At 40.4% G+C, this 21,838-nt stretch overlaps 1 long non-coding RNA gene across 1 annotated transcript in view; it reads left to right on the top strand.

Annotated features, from left to right (window-relative positions):
- The first annotated feature begins 3,444 nt into the window (after positions 1-3,444).
- Positions 3,445-21,838, top strand: part of LOC144302590 (uncharacterized) — a 43,401-nt gene continuing 25,007 nt past the window's right edge. The window contains exon 1 of the long non-coding RNA XR_013369524.1: positions 3,445-3,570. This is a non-coding gene — a long non-coding RNA (uncharacterized LOC144302590). The remainder of the gene's footprint in view (positions 3,571-21,838) is intronic.

Here is a 21,838-nt window from a genome sequence, read left to right on the forward strand (position 1 = left end):
TTGAATTAGAGGAAGAACTGCTTCCTTTTGTGGCACATTCAGACCTTTGGGGTCTGTGCCAAGGAGCTGACGGGAAATTGCCACTTCACATTCTTCTTCTTTTACTTGGATAATTGAGATCTTAAATGACATCAGACTTTCTGAGATCTTTCAGGGAGTTCATTCTCAGCTGATTCCATCATCAGAATACCACTGTTACAGGGCACCACCCCTGGGATTGCTCAAAGCCGGTGGCTGACTAGGCTTCTTTCGGCTGCCTCGGGATGGCTACTTGGACAAGGAGCCTGCTTACGTTGAAGGTTCTTGAAAAATATGACTGGATGTCCTCCTGCTTTATCTCCCTGAATCAGCAAGATGAACAGATTCCCAATCCTGTCAAACAACAACAACAACAACAACAACAACAAAACAAAACAAAACAAAACACAAAAAAAAAACCCATTTGGGATAGAAGTCAATAGGCAGTGGTTCAAAAAGATGTATTTACAGCTGAGATCTGAAGGATTAGCAACATTCCATTTAATGTAACATGCATACGTAAGCAAGAGATTTAAAGAAGAAAGCAACCCTCAAAATGAACAACCCAACGAATAATGAAGACAGGAAGACTGTGCTTTGATACTCCCTGGCATAACAAGTGTGCAAACTGTAGTCCTACCCAGAGGTGAGGCTTTAACTGTGTTCCTTAAGAGTGAGCTCAACTCGATTTCCAGGGTGGAGAGACCCGGGCCTGCAATATCTCACCCCCCTTCCTCTCTATCCTAGGGATGCAGCACAAAAAATAACAGTGTCTAGAGACCCTTAAACCAACCTACCCACTGAGATCCTCCACTATGTAACTAGACTCAGAATCATTCTTAAAATGAGCATTGATAGTCAGATGGCTGTTACTGTTCAGTTCGTGGCAATAAGAAATTCCATCGTATTCTCCACTAAGCCTCTGTATTCGTCACCGGAGCCCCAGCAGCTCTAGGAGATGCACTGAACTCTTGCACTGTTGTACTATCTATTTTCAGATACCTAAAGATCTTTGCTGTTCCTTCAGCCGAAAGTGTTCTTCACCAGTTCTACCTTTTCAAATCCCAACACCATTCAAAGCAATTCCTTTGTGAAGCCTCTTCTGAGTATTCATACATAGCTTGCGTCTACTTGGGTTTTCCGTCTGTTTCAGTTACTTGTATAATGGTCAATCTCTCCCACTGGGCACCTATCGACCTGATTTACTAGATTGTGTTTTTCTTGGTGTGATTTTACAAGCTCTTATAACACTTATTTCTCACTCATTCCAAGAAGTGTGGTTGCCACAATAAATCAGCATTAACAGTAAATCAGAACAATAATAAATCATAATGGGAATCTCTCTTTCAAGGTTACAAAAAAATGTCAGGCCTTGATTTTGCCCTTTGGAGGAGGCATGTCATGATTATAACCCTCAAATCCTGTGGTCCTTTGAGGTTGCCTGTGCACCCCAGGGGCTGTCTTCAAACCTGTAGGACTGGCTCTCCAGCCTCCTTGAAAAGAGCTCTTCACTTCCAAAAGAGGTTCCGCCCTTTCTCATTTTATGAAACCTAACATTAACATAGATATGTGCACTAGATTTTAAGAAGATGTTTCTTATCTTTAAGAAATCAGTATTATGGCTGTGGTATAAGAAAAAAAATCAGGAAAATTAAAAGAATAAATATGATTGTAAATACTATTATTGTCTCAAATAATTGTATTTTAAGTTCTTTTTTTACATTGCTATATAGATGAAAGCATTCCAAACAGTTTTGAACAAAACTAGCAATTATTTCATGACTAGGACTTATAAGGGCAATGGCTTCCAAGAGTAGATACTGAAAACACAAATCTCTTTACACGTAAGAGCTATGTAAAGGATTCCGAAAAGGAAGAAATGGAGGGATGTTCTTTGAAGAGATCTCCAAAAGCCTGAGATTTAAAGGTAGATGAAAGAAATTAGAAGGAGGAGCTTCTAATGACAAAATATTGCGTGGAGTAGCTGATAATGGGGGAGGTTATGCATGTGTGGGGCATGGGTCCAGGGAAAAATCTCTGTACCTTCCACTCAGTTTTGTTGTGAACCTAAAACTCCTCTAAAAAGTTAATTCTTAGGGATGCCTGGGTGGCTCAGTGGTTAAGCATCTGCCTTTGGTCCAGGGTGTGATCCCAGGGTTCTAGGATCGAGTCCCACTTCGGGCTCCCTGCATGGAGCCTGCTTCTCCCTCTCCCTATGTCTCTGTCTCTCTCTCTCTCTGTGTGTGTCTCTCATGAATAAATAAATAAAATCTTAAAATAAAAGTTAATTCTTAAAAAAACAAAACAACAAAACCCCACCAATGCCTCCAGTTACTGCCAAATGTCCCCTAGAAGGCAAAATCTCCCAGGGCCAGGAACTACTTCCTTAAATTTGTTAGAAATGCCAGCTGTGAGCTCCACCCATACGCACTGAATCAGAAGCTAGGGGAAAGGGGTGAGTTTCAACCTGCCTTGCAATTCCTTCCGATGCAGCTTAAGTTTGAGAACAACACTGGTTTTATCTACTCCTCAGAGCAAGTGTAGCCCAGAGGATACAGACTAGTATTCCTTAGTAGGGGGGAGGAGTTGGATTACCTACATCAGAGCCACCTTTGTTGTTTGCTAAAGTAGCCTCTGCATCTGGGCGCCACCCTAGTGGATGGGAAGAGGAGAATGAAGTGGAAAGCAGAAATCCAGCTTTCTAGGTTTTCTTTCCTCCTTCTTTCTTTCTTTCCTCCTTTCTTTCTTTCTTTCTTTCTTTCTTTCTTTCTTTCTTTCTTTCTTTCTTTCTTTCTTTCTTTCTTCTTTCTTTCTTTTCTTTCTCTTTCTTTTCTTTCTCTTTCTTTCTTTCTTTCTTTCTTTCTTTCTTTCTTTCTTTCTTCTTTCTTTTTCCTTCCTTCCTTCCTTCCTTCCTTCCTTCCTTCCTTCCTTCCTTCCTTCCTTCCTTCCTTCCTTCCTTCTTTCTTCTTTCTTCTTCCTTGTAAGCATATTCCAATGACTCTTATGTGCACAGATGTTGGAATACCACTGGCTGCTATTGTCTCTTCAGACTTTCTTTATTCTTATCACTAACGTCTCAGATTCTGGTTTTATGTTTCCAAAACAACTTTCTGATTACAATTTGGCTTCTCATTTAGACCTACCTACAGCAGTGCTTCCCAGCACTGGTAACATTGTTGGACCACCTTGGGAGGTTTTAAGGAGTATTAATGCCCACTCTTCCCTCAAGTCTAATTCAATCAGAACCTACGGGGGTGCTATTTTTCTTAAGAGTCCTAGATGATTCTGATATGCAAATAGGCTCCCAAAATCCTGCCTATGGGGGAAATACACTAGTCTTACCAATGCTAATACTCCAGTAGTTTTAATACATATCTCATTCCAAATCATAAAGGTAACATTCTGGTTTGCATTTCATTCCCTTTGTGTGTCCCTTGAAATCCGTTCAAGTTCTGAGGACCACAGCTAAATACCGGACCCTGGAATGCAGTAATATAATTGGGATAGTCTCCTCCTTCCCACATCATCTGCTGGCCTTTCCTGTTATTTTTTGTAAGTCAATCTCAGAGTTTTGTTCAATTAATTATAATAGGGAAATGGCTGCTAATTTCTATCTTCAAAAATAAAGGCACTTTGATGTGAATGTAATCAAGTCTTTAGATCTTACTTCCAGTTCATAAGAAATATGGAGGATAGAGGAACAAATCAAACACCAATAAGGAAGATTTATGCCAACAGAAGATAGACATTCTACAGAATACTTTGCCTGTCTTTTTAACAAGTCAGTATTTTGAAAATCAGATAATAAACTAAAATAGTATGTGATGACATTAAAAGGGAGAATGCTTTAAACTAAAAGAGAGTTAAAAAAACAACTATCAGAGGCAATGCTTTGATCGGATCCCAATTAGACAAACCAGCTATAAGTGAAATTATGACAGCACTTGGAAGGATTTGAATATGATTTGGGTATTAGATGATGTTAAGGAATTATTCTAAATTTTGTTTAGGCATTATAGTGATATTGTGGTTACATAAGGACATATCCTTATTTTTAGCAACATATGACAGAGACAAAATGCTGCATTATGGATAATTTACCTTTAATCACTTTAGTTGGGACGTCTGGGTGGCTCAGTGGTTGAATGTCTGCCTTCAGCTCAGGGCGTGATCCTGAAGTCCTGGGATCCAGCCCCGTGTTGGGCTCCTTGCATGGAGCCTGCTTCTCCCTCTGCCTGTGTCTCTGCCTCTCTCTCTGTCTCTCATGAGTGAATAAATAAAATCTTAAAAAAATCATCCAGTCAAAAAAATTGATTATGTCTATATAGCAAAATATTAACAATTGTCCAATCTAGATTATGGGCAAAAAGATACTCATTACACTGTTCTCTTTTCTTTTTTTCATTTACTTGAAAATTTTTATTGTAAGAAATGGGGTGGCAAAAGGGGAAACAAGAAACAATATGCGATTTCTGTTTAGATAGTGGAAAAAATCCTGGAGTGGAAACAAAAACACCTGAATGTGGTCTTGACTCTGAGTAGTGCCCTCTCTGGACCTCATTTGCTCTTATGCTAAATGAGGGGTTGGACCCATAATGTCCTTCCTGCTGTAATCCTCTGCTGAACGTCCACATACACAATTTTATTAGAACCAGATACAGTCACTGGCACTTTTGAAAGCTAGATACTGCCCTCAAATATAATTTAGAACATCTCCGAGTAATAGCAACTGCGGATGGAGAGGTCTTAGTTGAGGAAGATTTCCTATTGCTAATATCTTACTAATGAATAATTTAGCATTTCTCTTTGAAGTCTGTGGAAAACTAGAGTCCTGTAACATAAAGTGGGAAAGCCTAAGAACACATTTCTTACGTAGAATTCTTCATAGCATCAAACACTCAGGCTGCAATTATGTCTAATGTGTGAAAGAGCCTAGCATGTTGTTTTGTTCCCGACTTGACTATGGAAAGAAGGGTAACATTCTAATGGGATGATTGGGCTTTATTAGGGAATCAAGAACAGGCTGTTCTAAAGTTCCCAAGGGTCAGTTTCCTCTTAAGTGGGAAAGTATGCTTAAATGGATTTCAGTGTCATCCATTTGAGCAAATCCTCACTAAGCACCCTCTGTGTGTCCATGATGTAGGGAGGACAGGCATAACACATCTTTGTGGGGCACCCACCATGTGCCAGGCACCTTTGTTAGTATGGGGGCATTTTGAATTCAGCATTTCAGGTGCTTATCAAAAATAGACTCCCTGGGTGACTGGTTGTCTAAGTCTCTTGATGTGATTCTTGATCTTGGGGTTGTGACTTCCAGCCTCACGTTGGGTGCAGAGATTGCTTAAAGAGAAAAATATTTGAAAAAATAGAATCCCTGTCCTCTTGGAGCATGCATACATTCCAATGGGGAGAGATGTTCTAAAAACATGTAGATATATAAGTAAATAAGAAAGGTCAGCTACTGAGAAGTATTATTGAAAAAAAAAAAGTAATGCGATAGAGACTGGGATGGGGGGCTCTTTCAGGAGGCCATCAGTGAAGGCTTCTTTGAGGAGGTACTATTTTAATTGAGACCTGAGTTAGAGGAAGTCAGTGAGTGATGCGCAGAAAGCATTTGAAGATAAACCGGCTGCCTACTGTGTGCAAGGGGCTGTGAGCTCTCTACTTTTATGAGCTAGCTCAAGCTTCATGGCAACCCTTTGGGAGGAGGACCTGTTATTTATTTTCTCCATATTACACACGAGCATACTGAAGCAGAGACATGAAACCACTTGCCCGATGCGACAGAGCTGGAATTTGAACTAGGAAGCCCAGCAGCAGAGCCTGCACTCTTACGCCATAGCATCACTCAGTAAGCTGGGCCAGTAGGATAGTCTAGGAAGAAGAAATAGAAATAGCGAAGGTCTTAGCAGACGGTGAGTGTGGGGTGTCTGCGAGACCAAAAGAACGTCCATGTGGATGATGCCCAGCAACCAACGGTGAGAGAAGAAGCAAAAGAGCTAGGGTGGAACCTGACGACGCAGGGCAGCATAGGGCTTTATTCTGCTTGGAGAGAAAGCCTTGGAGAGGTTTAAGCAAAGGTGTGTGTGATGTCATCTGCCTTGTGTCTTTAAATAGTCACCCTGCTGTACAGAGGATGAATTCTTGGGGACAAAAGTGAGGCAGAGTGAGCAGTTAGAGTGTTGCTGTCACAGGACAAGTAGAACTAAATGTAGTTCCAGGGCGGTTTGTCATGACAAGACGGAGCTGGACTAGGGCTTAGTTTCAGAGACAAATAACAGAACCTTCTTCTATGTTGCATGTGGGATGTGAGGGCAGGACAGATATCCAGGATGGCTCCTAGGGTGTCTATGTGAGAAACCAGGTGGACGGTGGTATCATTCAGAGGCCTAGGGAGTGCTATGTTAAGTTTGACTTGGTTGTTAGACATCTGAGTCTAGGTTTTGAGTTTAGAAAAAGTTGACTTGGCTTGTTCTAGCCTGAGAGAAAAAGACACATTTTGATATTCTGAAATAAATTCTGTCCGGGCAGGAGAAAGAGGGTATGTGGCCAAGAGTTTATCAGTCTAAATTGAGCATTGCATTCTGGTGGCCCAAGGATGTGTCATATTTGGAATTCAAAATGTTTTAACAATTGGATCTCACATAAAAATATTTCTGAGGGATGCCTGGGTGGCTCAGTGGTTGAGCGTCTGCCTTCAGCTCGGGTCATGATCCCAGAGTCCTGGGATCGAGTTCTGCATCAGGTTCCCCTTCAGGGAGTCTGCTTCTCCTTCAGCCTGTGTCTCTGCCTCTCTCTGTGTCTCTCATGAATAAATAAATAAAATCTTGGGATGCCTGGGTGGCTCAGTGTTTGAGCATCTGCCTTTGGCTCAGGGCGTGATCCCAGGGTCCCATGATTGAATCCCACATCAGGTTCCCTGCATGGAGCCTGCTTCTCCCTCTGCCTATGTCTCTGCCTCTGTGTGTGTGTGTGTGTGTGTGTGTGTGTGTATGTGTGTGTCTCATGAATAAATAAATCTTTAAAAACAAATAAAAAATAAATAAAATCTTTAAAAAATTTTTTATGGTTTCTCTTTAAATATTGGAAGGTCAGGGAATATTGAGCCAACACTTATTTCTATGTTTATAGCTCTCTACTTTTCCACAGACTTCACTGTTCCCTGTTGTATTGCTCCCATACAGACTTTTTAGGAATTTGAGTTCACGGTGCTTGAACTAGACTCTAGTCTTCAGTCTGCCACTTAGGATTGTTTGATACTTCGCAGTTCTTTAACTTTTCTGGGCCTTAGGTCCTCAACCATCAAAGGTGTGTTGTATGTAGTTCACTGGGTTCTTGTGAAAATCACATTAAATAATGGATATGAGAGCATCTTATATTGGTAATATACTCCAAAACTGTAAAATATGATTTCCTTCTAAAATACAAGAGTTCAGATCATCGCTTATAACTGCACAATGAAAGTTGGCAATACTTTAATTATTTAGATATTTAGAATTGTTTAAATTACTTCTAAAATGAAGTCTCATTTAAAATAAAATGGAGGGGATCCCTGGGTGGCTCAGTGGTTTAGCGCCTGCCTTTGGCCCAGGGCGCGATCCTGGAGTCCCGGGATCAAGTCCCATGTTGGGCTCCTGGCATGGAGCCTGCTTCTCCCTCTGCCTGTGTCTCTATCTCTCTCTGTCTCTCATGAATAAATAAATAAAATCTTAAAAAAATAATAAAATGGAAATGGGGAGGCATTGATGCCCCAAATTGAAGGGAAGAAATTCTCTGAGGGAAGACATAGCCACAAACTACTGAGAATTCGAAACATTTCAGTGGGACAAAGACTAAAAGGAAAAGCAGAAGAATGGAAGGGCAGAGAAACTAGAGGCAGAAAGCACAGATTGCGGTCTTAGGCACACTACTTTTGCTCTGTGTGAACTTAACGGATAATGATAAAGGGAGTTCATCCTTAAAAAGTGCTCTCCATGCATTATTTCACTTAGCACAGTCCTATGAGGCAGGTAGAGCTACTGTCTCCATTTTACACAGGAGGAAATTAAGGTGCAGATTAGTTCAGGCATCTGCCCATAGTTATGTGGCAAGCAAGTGTAAGAACCAAATGAGTCATTTCACATCTCAGTTTCTTGGAATAAAATGTGAAGAAGTGAAACTTTATTTTATAAAGATTTTCCTAAAGTGCCATTGAGATGTATTCTATAGATACATGGATGCATAAGTAGAGAAGACTTACCCACATAGAGGGGTATTCATTCTAGCAAGAAGCTGCATTTTTATATAATTCATTTAGCATGACGGTGATGTCTTAGAAGCTCTCTTTATGTGATTTATCAAAGTTTGGAAGTCACAAACTAAGTCATCAGGTGGCAATTTATGAATATATATGCACTGATATTGAGCTGTGCAATATTTTATTTTAAGCTTATTGATATATGCATCCACCCGAAATGTATATTTAAAACGTTATTTCACAAGTACCGTTAGCGAACACAACCTACAATTTCTATGCCCAGCACAGAGCCACATGCTTAGGCACTTTCTACGTCTTTGTGGTTGTTGAGTTTCCAAATACGTTGTGCAAATGAGATCTCACTGTCTCCGCCTCCCCAGCAGCCCCATAATACTAATATGCTCATTCTTTTGATAGTCCATAAATACAACCTGAGGTTGGGAGATCATTGACATGACTTCTAAAACGTACTTTCCTGCTTACCCACTGAGCGAACTTTGAAAAGTCAGTATCCCTTTTGGGATCTTAGTTCGCCCAGCTATAAAATGAGAGAGTTGGGCCAAGTGACCTCTAAGTTCCCTTCCTCTTAAATTCTAGAATTTTTGAAATCTAGCCATAAAGTGAAATGGTGCCCTTTCATTGTTATTAGCTGAGTATTAGTTGAACTCCCCATTAAAAATAAATGAATCACCAAGAGTTTCCAACAGGACTAGAAGAACAAAAACGAATCATAGGTTGGTCATTCTTATTCCTGAGGTCTACGGCTTATGCCTGAGTGCAGCTCTTACATGTTTTAATAGCCCCGATGCGCTCCACTTGAATTGCTAGGCTGAATGCAGACCAGGGACTCTGACTGTGCGGGGTGAACCTTGTCTGATTACATCAGCAGGGTGGGCTCGGATGCTTGATTCAGTTCAGAGTAGTCATTCAGCAGTTCAGTGACACATAGAAGGTCATGGACTTCAAAGAAAATACTGAATGCAGAGATGAAGGCCTGTGCAGAATGGTCCAGTTAACAATCACACTTCATAATTTCACAGTGTGCTGACTCTCCCAGGCATGATATTTATCCCAACTTGTACTGGTTTGGCTTGGGAATCAGGAGCCTTCACCCCAAGGTCCCTCCCTGATTCCTCGGCATGTTTGACTGAGTATTGATCTCCTTAACAGAATTTTTTTATACTTAGAGAATTCAGCAAGAGAGAAATCCTCATCATGTTGGGTCACTTTGCTCCATGATTTGCAAGGCTCTTCTCACACCATTGGTCATTTCTCTGAGCCTGGGAGGTACACAGGTCATACACAATAACCTAGACTTTACAGGCAGGGAAAGAGAGTCTGAGAGGGAAGAACTTGCCCACCTCACATGGCTAGTAAGTGGCACATTTCCTCCCGTCTAGTGCTCTTTCTTCTCTGACATAATCCAACAACCTGAAGTGGAGACGTCTTTAAGGCTTTGCATCTTTATGTACCCCAGGGTATGATGTCTACTTTTATATGATGAATCTCATAACAGTTAATAATGACCTTTTTTGCTCTCTTGTGGTATGCCTAATGTTAGTACTATGTTAGTGTCCATTAGTATCCCTTTATATATAGTGCTTTCCAAGCAGTGTTCTTGAGCAGTGGGTTTCATGGGCCTCTTAAAGATGATCAGTGTGGTGATGGGGAGAGGGATGAACAGGTCAGATCATAGGCATCATCCCCATTCCAACTGGAACATCTTTGCCATTAGCTGCTTTACATAGTGAACTGTCGATTGAAAGAAAATCAACCTCAAAGTGGGTTAGTAAACTCTTTATTTGTTGTCTTATTGGTGGCAATAGCCCAGGAGATAGTCTTTCAGATTGCTTCATTGCTCTGAAGAACTGCTTCACAGCTTGTTAGCTACAGGGGATTATATATGAAAAGGGGAAGGGGTATATGTGTTTGCAAGCAGTTCTCCAAATCCTTGCATGTCACCAGATGATCTAATTTTTTACGGTTTTAATAATTTGTTCCACCGAAGAGACAGGACAAAGACCCTTAGGTCATCTGAACACATTGTGTTTCTATCACTTCGGATTGTTTAAAAATACTGCTTGTGCATCTGCTTAATGGTTTTCCAGTTCTTCCCGTTTTTTATTTCTCCTTGAGGTCACTTGAGACAGTCACAAGAGGCTGACATCAATCACCCACTGGAGTTTTAGTGCACAGAACTTCTTCATTACACTGTGAACAAAGGTGTCTCTAGCCAAAACATCTGAAAACTACAGAATTATCATGTTCTTTTCAAAGAGGGCCATATTTTATTCTAGCATCAAGCTCTAAATGGGTGTCAGGAAAAACTACGAGACTCTGGGTTCAAGCAGATCTCTGTTCAAATTCCAACTCACTTGTTATGAGTGAGCCTGAGTCACCTTTTCAAGCCTTAGTTTCCTCTTGTGTGGAACGATAACAGGGAGGAAGGAAGAATTTTCTCTGCACTTCAAGGTCCTTCTAGGTGGACTAAGAATCAAACTGACATGACAGGACAAAATCAAATTTAGTTTTGTATGTACAAGGAATCCACAGACACATGGAAATTTCAAAGACAGGCAAAATGAGCAGGTCCTCTATCCCAATTCTTTTCAGGTGGTTGTGGGGTGGTGAAGAGCTTTTTCCAAATCTGCTAGGTTTTGATTGCTTTTAACTCAAAATAATCTTCATGCCGAAGTGGCTCATCTTGAGGTGGCCTGTCTTGGCCCTTACACCTTCTGTATTAGTCTGCTAGGCTTGCAGTAAACAATGTACCACAAATAGCAGCGTTAACAAAGAGATATATTGCCACATAGTTCTGGAGGCAAGAAGTTCAAAATCAGGTGTCAGGATGGTTGATTTCTCCAGAGGGCTGTGAAGGAAGGATGTTCCTTGTAGTTAGTTGTCCTCTCCCTGTCACTTCACATTGTCTTCCTTCTTGGGGTATCTAGAACTAATTTTTTCCTTATATAAGAACACCAGCCATCCTGGATTAGGGTCCATCCAAATGACCTCATCTTAACTAAATGCATCTGAAATGACCTTATTTTCAAGGAAGTCCCCATTCTGAGATACTGGGGTTTAGGACTTCAACAGATGAACCAGAAGGGTAGGTGATGGGAAATAACTCAATCTTCCTTATGACAATTAGATTAGAGTCTATGCTTAAAGTGTTTTCCCTAAATACCCTAGGAACCTAAATCATAATAGCTATTTAAGAGGTATGAGTTATTCTTTCTTTTCTACAATGCTATCCCTATGGCTTGGCTTTTGTCCCCAAACACTTGCTTATGTTTTTCTTTGCTATAATCTTTTTTTTTTTTTTTTTGAAAAGGAGAGAGAGAATCTTAAGCAGTCCCCATGCTCAGCACAGAGCCCAATGTGGGGCTTGATCTCACAACTCTGAGATCATGACCTGAGTCAAAATCAAGAGTTAGGCACTTAACGAAGGAAGCCACCCAGGTGCCCCGCTATATTCTTTTCTTTCTTAACCTTTTCCCCTAGTCTCTATTATGACATTTTGAGGCTACTCACCTCTTCTCTCCATTCCCAGTGGAATTTCTGAACTTAGGGTGAGCTTATATACATCCCAAGCTGCACCTTTCGTGGGAGAGTATCCTAAGAATAAGCCCAAGACTGATTTTTCAAGATCATTATTGTTCCTCCATTGCTTTTTTTTTAAAAGGTGGAGATTGACCACCTTGACCCCAATCACTACAACCTCTGAAGAAGGCCCTGGGTGGCTAGAAAGTCTTTGTGAGTTCGTTTAAGTCTGGCCACATGGAAAAGCTTCTGACAAAATTTCCCAGAGAGGTAACGTCAGAATTTTCTGAGAAAAGTTCATAAACATGTCTGAGCATGAGGGGGTGGTTTGAACAGCAGATGCCAGAGTCTGAAGAAAGAACAGTTCTAATGGAACAAAAGTTCACTGGGGCAAACAAAAGAAGGGAAAATACAACTGCCTTTTTTCAACTCAAGTTTGTCTAAAACCAACATGTCAGAGGTACTTTCACCACTCTTCAGTTAGTTCTCCCTCACGTGGAATGTTGAAATATGACTAACTCCCACAGCAACCTGGGATCTCCTCTGGGGACTGCACATTATTTACCAAGAGCATTGCTTTCAAGTGACACACTCTGAAAGTTCTATGGGTAGCTATTGGTAGACCTTCTCTTCAAAGAGCTGCACAGACAATAAATTGAAATAAAAAATTAGAGTCCATAGGCTGGGCATATTCCAGGCCTGCCTCTGATTTGCTGAGTACACCCGGCACATGTCAAATAGCCAGACAGCAGCACATCATTATGAATGGCAGGATTGTTTTTTGTGCTTATTGCGTACCAGGAGTCCTGGGACAGAAAAGCAGAAGTTGATTCTGGGGTAGATACATTTTCTTTCTTTCTTTTTTTTTTTTTTAAAAGACTAATTATTTATTCATGAGAGACACACAGAGAGAGAGGCAGAGAGACACAGGCGAAGGGAGAAGCAGGCTCCATGCAGGGAGCCTGACACCGGACTCGATCCAGGGTCTCCAGGATCACACCCTGGGCCAAAGGCAGGCACTAAACTGCTGAGCCACCCAGGGATCCCCGGTAGATGCATTTTCAAGCTAACAGAACCAACTATACTGAGAAATGTAAATTCTCTGATCCTATGCTCAGGCTGCTGTTTGAGAAATCTGGATCACTGACTTGGGGTTTCCTTTTGTAACCCTGTCCCTGGTGTCTTGATGTCAGCATGCATACATTTCTAGATGTCTACAGATGGGAGCGGGAGCCTCGGAAAGGCAAGGGGAGCTCCTTTTGATGAAGGGATTGAGTGGGTGGAGCTAAAGCTGGAGGCTAATCTCTGTGCAGGTGTGTGTGTTTGTGTGCCTGCTGACCTGGGCTTGGCTGGCTCAGCTGTTGTTTTGGAAGGCAAAACAACAGTTCTAAATTCCCTAGTGCATCATCAGCCAGCGTTCCAGCTCTGCGATAGTGGTGGTCTTGGGAATCGGAGCAGACCACCCACACGGAAAAGAAATGAAAACAATACATAGCCCCGCAAGTAGGGTTTGCACTTTTAATCTCAAAACATTCAGAAGCAGGAAATCTTTTACAGTTTATTATCATGGAGTCTCTAGCACAGGCCTCAGCATTTAAGAAGGAATGAAGCTCCTCAACATGAGGCATAATGATATCAATAACGTCCTGCACTCACAATGGTAATTTATATTTTCCATCCCCCTTTGAAGAATTATTTTTTTTTTCCCATGGAAGTTTCTTGAAGACAAAAATGCCCTCAGTTTGGAGTGACTTAAATTATTGTTTTGACTCTGGCATTAGCTATATTGGGTTGGGCAATTGCCTTTATTTCTCAGAGTCATATTTTCTCATCAGTAAAAATGAGGTGTATGCTACTACACAGGGCAGCCCTCCTGATAGGATAATTAGATAGATAGATACATAGATACATAGATGATCCATGTATATCTACAGAAGAGTAAGATCTCCTTCCACTTCAACTTTTGAATATATTCTCCACTCCCTTTTAAAGTGCACTGTACCCAAATTACAACGGGTTTTCATAATCAACATCAACAAAACAACCAACTGGGTGTGTTTCACTGCCCTTGGGCTTGGTGAGTCGCAGAGAAGTGTGGCAGATGGGCTCACTATGAAGGCTTCTCATGTATGATATTGAATGTGTTTCTAAACCCAGAAGATACTGTGGCATCCTATGTCTCACCCCCACTGACATTTCCTTTTGTATATTTCTTAAAATTTGGAGGAGTTGTGTTCTCTACATTGCACTACTGTCTTGACAAATGCAAATTACAAAATCTCTCTTCAATAAACACTCCTCAATGGTTTAGTGAGGTCTACTCATTCTTTTCCCCATTTTTGGAGAAAGCACTTTAGCAGGAATAGCCTAGGAGAATGGTAAGAACATACTTATAGAGACCTTGTAACAAGAAGAAGAGATGCCATTTAAAAATTTGTGCAGCCTTTCTACAAAACAGAAAGTTCTGAAATTTTAAGTCTTCATGTATCTTCGTTGTATCTGACATAGGGGTGGAAAACAGCAAAAACTCTCCATATTCTAATTCCATATACTTTATTCATGACATCTTGTGCAGTGTCAAAATAGCCAAGTACAAACCCTTTGATGCCTATAAACCCAGTAAGCCCTGGTCAGAATTATAACTATGTGGCAGCACCCATGTGTACAATGAAGCCAAAGCTTCTCCAAATCCTTCTCTCACCTTTATAAAAGTGTTTTAGAGGAAGGATCATAGAATGGAATTGTTCTCAAACCTTAGTGTTCCAAATGAAGACTTGTTCCAAATGAAGATGCGGGGGCCATAAATTGCCATTCAATAGCCTTGGGAAAAGGTCCAGGAAACTGATTTATTGACAGATAACTCAGGTGATTCAAGGTACATGGTGTGGACAACACACTTTAAGAAGTACCAACATAGCAGCTAAAGAGCTCAGGATTTCAAGTTAGAATAAGTCTAGATTTAAGTCCCAGAACCTGGAGTCCCTTGCTAGCCACCATTAGGTGAGTTGTTCAAACCGTTTAAGCTTTAGTTTTCTCAACTATAAAATAGAAATAATGACACTTAATACAGAGTGGTCATTAGCTCATCTTGAAGGGAGGTGATGTGTACAGAGAACTTGGCGCAATGACTGCCACAGAATAGGCACTAAATCGACGGTGGATATTATTTGAAAGGACTCCTGGCCTAAAGTCCAGCAACTCTTTAAAAGTTTTGACCTCTTGAAGGATCCAAATGTATTCCCAAGTGGAAAATTAATAGTGCTATTTTTCTCACAAAGATGGTGAGAAACAATAGCATGAGTATATAATTCTTTTTTTTCCTAGTCAACTCCATAAACCACACTGAAGAATTCAGATTAATTTAAACATTTGTCCCTGAGGTATCTGCAGTAGTGTAAGCTGAGTGCTAATAAAGGTCCCTGAGACAGTCATGTGGGTATGTGGAAAAAGATTTTGAGAGTCATCGTAGTATGAGGTAGTACACAAAAAATAGGACTGGGGACCTGGGTGGCTGTTCTCCTGGCACTATGGCGGTAATACCAGTTCTGTCCACTTCACAGTAATGTTAAGAATCATGTGAGGAAATGCAAGTGAAAGCAATTTGAAAATTGAGCAACATTGAGATAATAGGATTGCTATGATGAGGCGTCTTCTCTAAAATCCGGAAAACATAACACACAAAATAAGTAATAGGCCATTTCATAAAGAAAGCCCAGTATTAAGGAGTGATCATAAATCTAGTTACATGCCACCCACTGTTGAGTGACTGGAAGGCCAGATGTCCACATGGTAGAAGTGATGAAGACCTGATTCAAGGATCAGATAGAAGGCCCAGATTAGCTCATTTTAAAGTTGACTCCTATACCGATACTACAAGATCCTAAGAAACACTGCATCTAATTAGACATTCAAGAAAATAGAAAAAGAAAATCTATTCCAAATTTTGCAGTTAAGCTGGCAGACTTTCTAGAAATAAATTTATAGTAAAATATGTGTTTTGAAAAGGTGGTATTTCTAGGCAACAGCTCAATCAAGTAAGAAAACAAACCCCAAATTACAGACCAAGTTGTTTACTAAACGAAAATTCTAGCCTTTATTATGGCTGTGGGACTTGGATCTGCTAGAGCTATCACACCTGGCTTGTTGAGCAATAAATACCTGTGGCATCATGAGTCAGATGGAGCATTAACTGGCAAGTCAAGAAAATCAGGAATGTACTCCTAAAATGACGTCTTTCCACCTGTATAGAAACACTTGCTACCCACGAACTGCTACAGCTTAGTGTAGATAGAAGGGGGAGGGCAAAGGGAGCAGGAGGACCAGGACTGGGAGCCTCTCTGAAGAAAATACAATTTCTGTTGACAAACTTTCAAGCAATTCATCTCTACCTTCTGTGTGCTTTCAATACTTTGCATTCATCAGTACAAACTCATTGGATATTTGTTGTGCATCTTTTTGCCATGAGTCGGGGGGGTATGCTTTATGAAATTCTATATTTTTAGTGGCACTGGGCCTAACACACAGAGTCCAGCAAAAGGCTATTAATTGAGTATAATAGCAAGGTTTAAGTAGTATCCTCAGTCCAAAAAATACCACCAATTGGTAATAGAACATACGGGTCCAGTTGGAAACCTCCAGGAAAAAAAGAATACAGATTAACTTTAGGTAGAGCAATCAAGGGTCTTTTAAAATAAAGGCGCCATGCAATCTGGTAGCAGAGAGCAGCATCAAGCTCTATAAAATCTGAAGCTCTCCCTTTGAGGTAAAGAGTAGTCATTCTATGTTGGCAGCAGGTCAAAGGTCCTGCCCCAGTCTTCCCAGTTAGCCTGTCCAAAGAGATGAGTGATAATAACACTTGCTACTATGAAAGGCAAGCCTCAATCCCTAATTTAGTACCTTGAATTCTGGCATCTGCAGTCATTGCTCTTCTGAAATGACTTCCAAATATCTTAGGGACTTCATTTGGTCAATTCTCAGTCAACGATTTTCCGGGCCTATCCAAATGATTGGATTTGTTGACAATTCATTTCTTTCTGAAAGCTCTACCTTTGGCTCGGGTTGTAATCCTAGAGTCCTGGGATCAAGTCCTGCATCGGGCTCCCCATAGGGAGTCTGCTTCTCCCTCTGCCTGTGTCTCTGCCTCTGTGTCTCTTGTAAATAAATAAATAAAGTCTTTAAAAATAAAAAAAATGTTTTTAGAGATATGGTATCTCTGAGGTTCTATGAAAGTCTTCTCACCCTCTTTTCTTCTACTTTACAGGAAAATTTGTTTTGCCACTTTGCAAGTTTCTCTTCCCTCTTTCACCAAAACATGATTATTTACCACATAACTCAGCCTTTGTCTCTCATTTCCTCTCTCTAAACAATTGCCCTGTGGAGATTTAATTCACTGGCAGAATTTTAGCTACATCAGTGCTCAAGAGATGTCATCACAACCTGTCTGGCTCTGACCTGTACACTAGATACAGATTTCCAAATGTTTGTAGCACAGCTTTTCATAGATGCCCCATTGTCACCTCATTACCTCTTCTTGCTTTGGCATACCACCCACACACCTTTGGGCAAGTCTCTCCTTGGTATTGGTTTCAATTTTCTCATAAGTTAAATAAAATGGTAGAAGAAGAATTTTTGGGTATTCAGTGCAGCTTTTAAATTCAGGGTAAACATTTCCCCAAATGAAACTCATAACTTTTCTAATGTCACTGCAACCATATATTTTCTAACATTTTTAAAATTGTATTTCTAATGCTCCAAGCTAAAGACCACAATGGGTATTCTTGTCGATATTCAAATTCTCAGGCAAATCTTATTATTTTTACCTGTTCTAGGATTTGCGTGGCCATTGTCGGAATAAGGCAAGAGAAGTGAACATCAGGAGTCTTGGAAGGGAAAGTCTAGAGGCAAATTGATTTCAAAACCTGCCCTACATTTTATTTATTCATAGGAGTCTGTCTTTCCAACAGGAGTTGAGGTCCTGGAAGGAAAGGCTGACATTTTATTTAATTCTAGTCTCATCTTCTAACTCAGTGCCTAATATTTGGTGTATGCTCAGAAAGTATTTATTGAATTATTTCAATTACCAAGTTCTAGACTTTTTACATAAATCATCTTCGCTTAGTATAGCAGAAAGTTGCTTAATTAGATAAGGATATGGAAGTCTATACTTTTCATAGAGTTGTGATAGAAAACAGAGGATCAAACTCAATGTCCAACAGACCTGCACAGGGAAAATGAAAGAGGCAGATCCTTTCAGCCTCTAGGAGACTCACAGGCTACAGAAAATAGGGCTGCAACCATTGTTGGAAGGGCAGGGTCCTTTTGTGGTCTGCTTTGGTTTTATGATCTCTAATGAGGGTAACTGGGCAATGACTCAGGGTTATTAGCCAGAAGCCAGAGAGAGGTTAAGGCAGAGAGCCTTCCCCTGGAGTTTGGGCACATTCCTGAGTTCCTTGCTATTGGAATTGTTCAAGGAGAAGCTAGACAAGTGTGAGACAAGGATGCTGTAATGGGAGTCCTAGAGGCACAGGCTCAGGTGGAATTAAACTAGTGGGCTTTAAGTCCTTACCTGTTATACTTTTTCCTAACTATTACATTTCAAAAATATAAGCTACATCAATTATTGGGCATGGGTGCTGAGCAAGGTACTTTCTCTCTATATATCATTATAGCCAACACTTACATAGCCTTTACTATGCACTGAATGGAGTTCTTTGTATATATACGTTCCATAAACCTTCACGCAAGCCTATGGAGTAGGTATTGTTTGAAGTTACAGTCTACAAATGAGGAAATGGAGGCACATGAGGGTCAGCAACTTGCCCAAGGATATTCAGCTAGTAGGTAGCAGAGTTGGGATTTTAACTCATCAAGTCTGGTTTCTATTGTGTACTCATATGCTTTCTGCTGCACTGCTGCTCTGGGCTTTATAGTAACGATGTGACAATAGGCTTACCACTCTTCCTTCAGAGGTGAGAAACCGAGGTATAGAGGTATATGTTGTGTGCTTTTGATCATCTTAGAGTCTTCTTCAATGTCTTTGTTTCCTCTACCTGGTTTTATTTATTTATTTATTTATTTATTTATTTATTTATTTATTTATTTATTTCTTTATTTATTTGATTTTTTTCCTCTACCTGGTTTTAATGCTGATCCCTACAAGCCTGAGATCTTGCAAAGGCTTTTTTAATCTCTATTTCCAACTTCCCCTCCTCCTACTCATCCTTCAAATTGCTGCCTGATGTCATTCAAGCATCTCCATTGGCTCCTTTCTGTCTGTGGCATCAGGTTCAATCAAATACGTCAAACCTGTGTGGCTTTTCATAACCCGTTGCCCTTACCTTTGGCAAACTTTTCTCTGACTCTTTAAAATATACACTCAGATCTCGCTAGGCTTACTTCATCATTGTTCCATTCGTGTTTGTAAGTCTCATTTCCTATAAACAATAATACTAATGTGCCTTTGCTAGGAAATATATTTCATTTACAAAGCCCTCAAATATAACCTTATTTTTCTATCTCAGCCCAGCATTCATTCTGGCCCCATGGCCTCTCTCCCTCCTCAGTCTACTTGTCCTCAACATCACCACTGTCTTAGCTCAGACCCTCCTCATCTTCATATGAACTTCTATATTTCCTGCTTGCACCACTGCCTGTCTTAACTCCCCAAAAGCCACTCTCAACAAGGCTGCTAAAAAGCCTTTACTTTATGCTCAATAATAATGTAGTCTAGCAGGCCCTGAAACTCAGGCCAGGGATCTGGATAAGGAAATTCTTTATATAGGATATAATAATATTGGAAAAACTCATACTCTCTTCTCAACTGTATGGCTAAGGATTGTGTTGTATATTCAAAGGATAACAAAGGTGCTTAAGAAAGGCCCAGGCAAGGTATTTGTTTTTGTAGCTTCCTTTATTCCTCATCCTAGCTATTATTCTGTCTCTGGAGAAGGTTGGTTTGATAGGGAAAAGCAAGAGGGAACAGAGAAGAATGTTATAGATGGCAGGTGTTTGCACAAACAAAGCTATAAAACTTTGGCCCAACCTGTGTGGGCTGAACCTTAGATATCATGAGGAAAGCCTCTGACTCTTACTCTAGCAGGCCCCTATAGCCATTCACTTGCAAATTTAAAAAAAAAAAAGATTGTGAAATGTGTTGAAAAATAAAGAAATATTGTCACATCTCCTTATCCCATTTTTGATCTGTTGTATTTTGTTTCTTTTTTTTTTTTTTAATTTATGATAGTCACACACAGAGAGAGAGAGAGGCAGAGACACAGGCAGAGGGAGAAGCAGGCTCCATGCACCAGGAGCCTGACATGGGATTCGATCCCGGGTCTCCAGGATCATGCCCTGGGCCAAAGGCAGGCACCAAACTGCTGAGCCACCCAGGGATCCCATTGTTTCTGTTTCATTAAGGAAGGCTCTATGGCTTCCTCTGTGCCATCAGAGTGGACCTTGACATCTTTCCTCATACATGAACAATTTACCATCTTGCTTACTTCTCCTTGGGGTATTACAATCACACACATTTTACACTATTTGAAATTGTTTGGCGTCTTGAATGTTTTGGGGTGATTGTGTAATTCTTTTTGCTTTCTCTCTCTCTTTGCTTTTTACTGTAGGAATTTTCTTTCTTTTTTTTTTAAGATTCTATTTATTTATTAATGAGGGGGGAAGAGAGAGAGAGAGAGAGAAAGAGAGAGCGAGCGCCATAGGGAGAAGCAAGCTCCATGCAGGGAGCCCGACATGGGACTTGATCCCAGGTCTCCAGAATCAGGCCCTGGGCTGAAGGCAGCGCTAAGCCACTGAGCCACCTGGGCTGCCCTAGTGTGGGAATTTTCTATTAATATACTGCCAAGCTCACTGATTCTCTCCTCACCCATATCCAGTCTCTGATAGGACCATCAATGGCATTCTTCATTTCTGTAACAATATTTTTTACTTATATTATTTACTTTTGATTCTTCAGAATTTCCATATTTCTGATTACATTACCCATATGTTTTTATCATGTTGTCCGCTTTTTCCATTAAAGTCTTACATATTAATCATAGTTATTTTAAATTCTTTGGTACTTTCAACATCTGGGGTATCTCTGAGTCTGGTTCTGATACTTGTTTTGCCTCTTTAGCTTGAATTTTCATGCTTTTTGGCATATCTTATAATTTTCTGTTTAAAGCTGGATATCATGTATCACACAATAGGAAGTGAGGTAAGCAGTACTTTAGTGTAAGGATTTATGTTAACCTACCTAGGAATTAGACTATTTTTAATGCTTGTTGCAGTTGTAAGTTCCAGAGGCTTCCAGTTTCTGTCCTGTGCTTGTTTTGTCTCCTGTCTTGACTTTGGGCTTCCCTAAGTACTTTCCTCAGAAAGAGCCTGTGTTTTGTAGCAATTTCAGTTCTAATCCACTGTTATTATGCTGGAGCTTGTTGGTAGTAAAGTGTGGGGGAAGGGAAACATTCTAGAATCCAATGATTAAATCTCAGTCTTTCAATGGGTCTTTGTTTTGGGCCATGACCTTCATGAGAGTTTCTTCAGTGATATAAGTTCCCCCCACTCAGGTGATACAGGAAGGCTAGAGGGAATTGGAGTGGAAAGAATGATCTCCCTCAAATGGAATAAGGTTCTAATAGTCTTTTCCCCTTGAGAGTAGGCCTTTGTTATTGGGGAATGTTTGTATATTTCACAATGATTATACTTCCCTTCCTTCTGTCAAAGACATGAGAGCATCTTTCTTGGATCTTCAACTTAAGAGCCTGGTGGGGTACCTGGAAGTAAAACCTACAAAAATGTTGGAATCTCCCAAGGCTGCAACTCCCAGGATTGTCTCATTCTCAAGCTCATTTATACTCAGCCTCTAGCAATTCATTAAAAAAGTAGAGGTTCCTATTAGCTTAGTACCTTCCACTTCAGGTAAGTGGCTCAGCTGTTTCTCTCTGAAGTTATCTGTCTTTCCAGGGTGGTAATTTTGCCTGTTATTTCACTTTTCTGATGGGTCCAAGAAAAATAATTGATTTTCAATTTGCTTATCTTTTTGTCATT

This window comes from Canis aureus, chromosome 31 (assembly GCF_053574225.1).
Source record: "Canis aureus isolate CA01 chromosome 31, VMU_Caureus_v.1.0, whole genome shotgun sequence".
Lineage (NCBI taxonomy): Eukaryota > Metazoa > Chordata > Mammalia > Carnivora > Canidae > Canis > Canis aureus.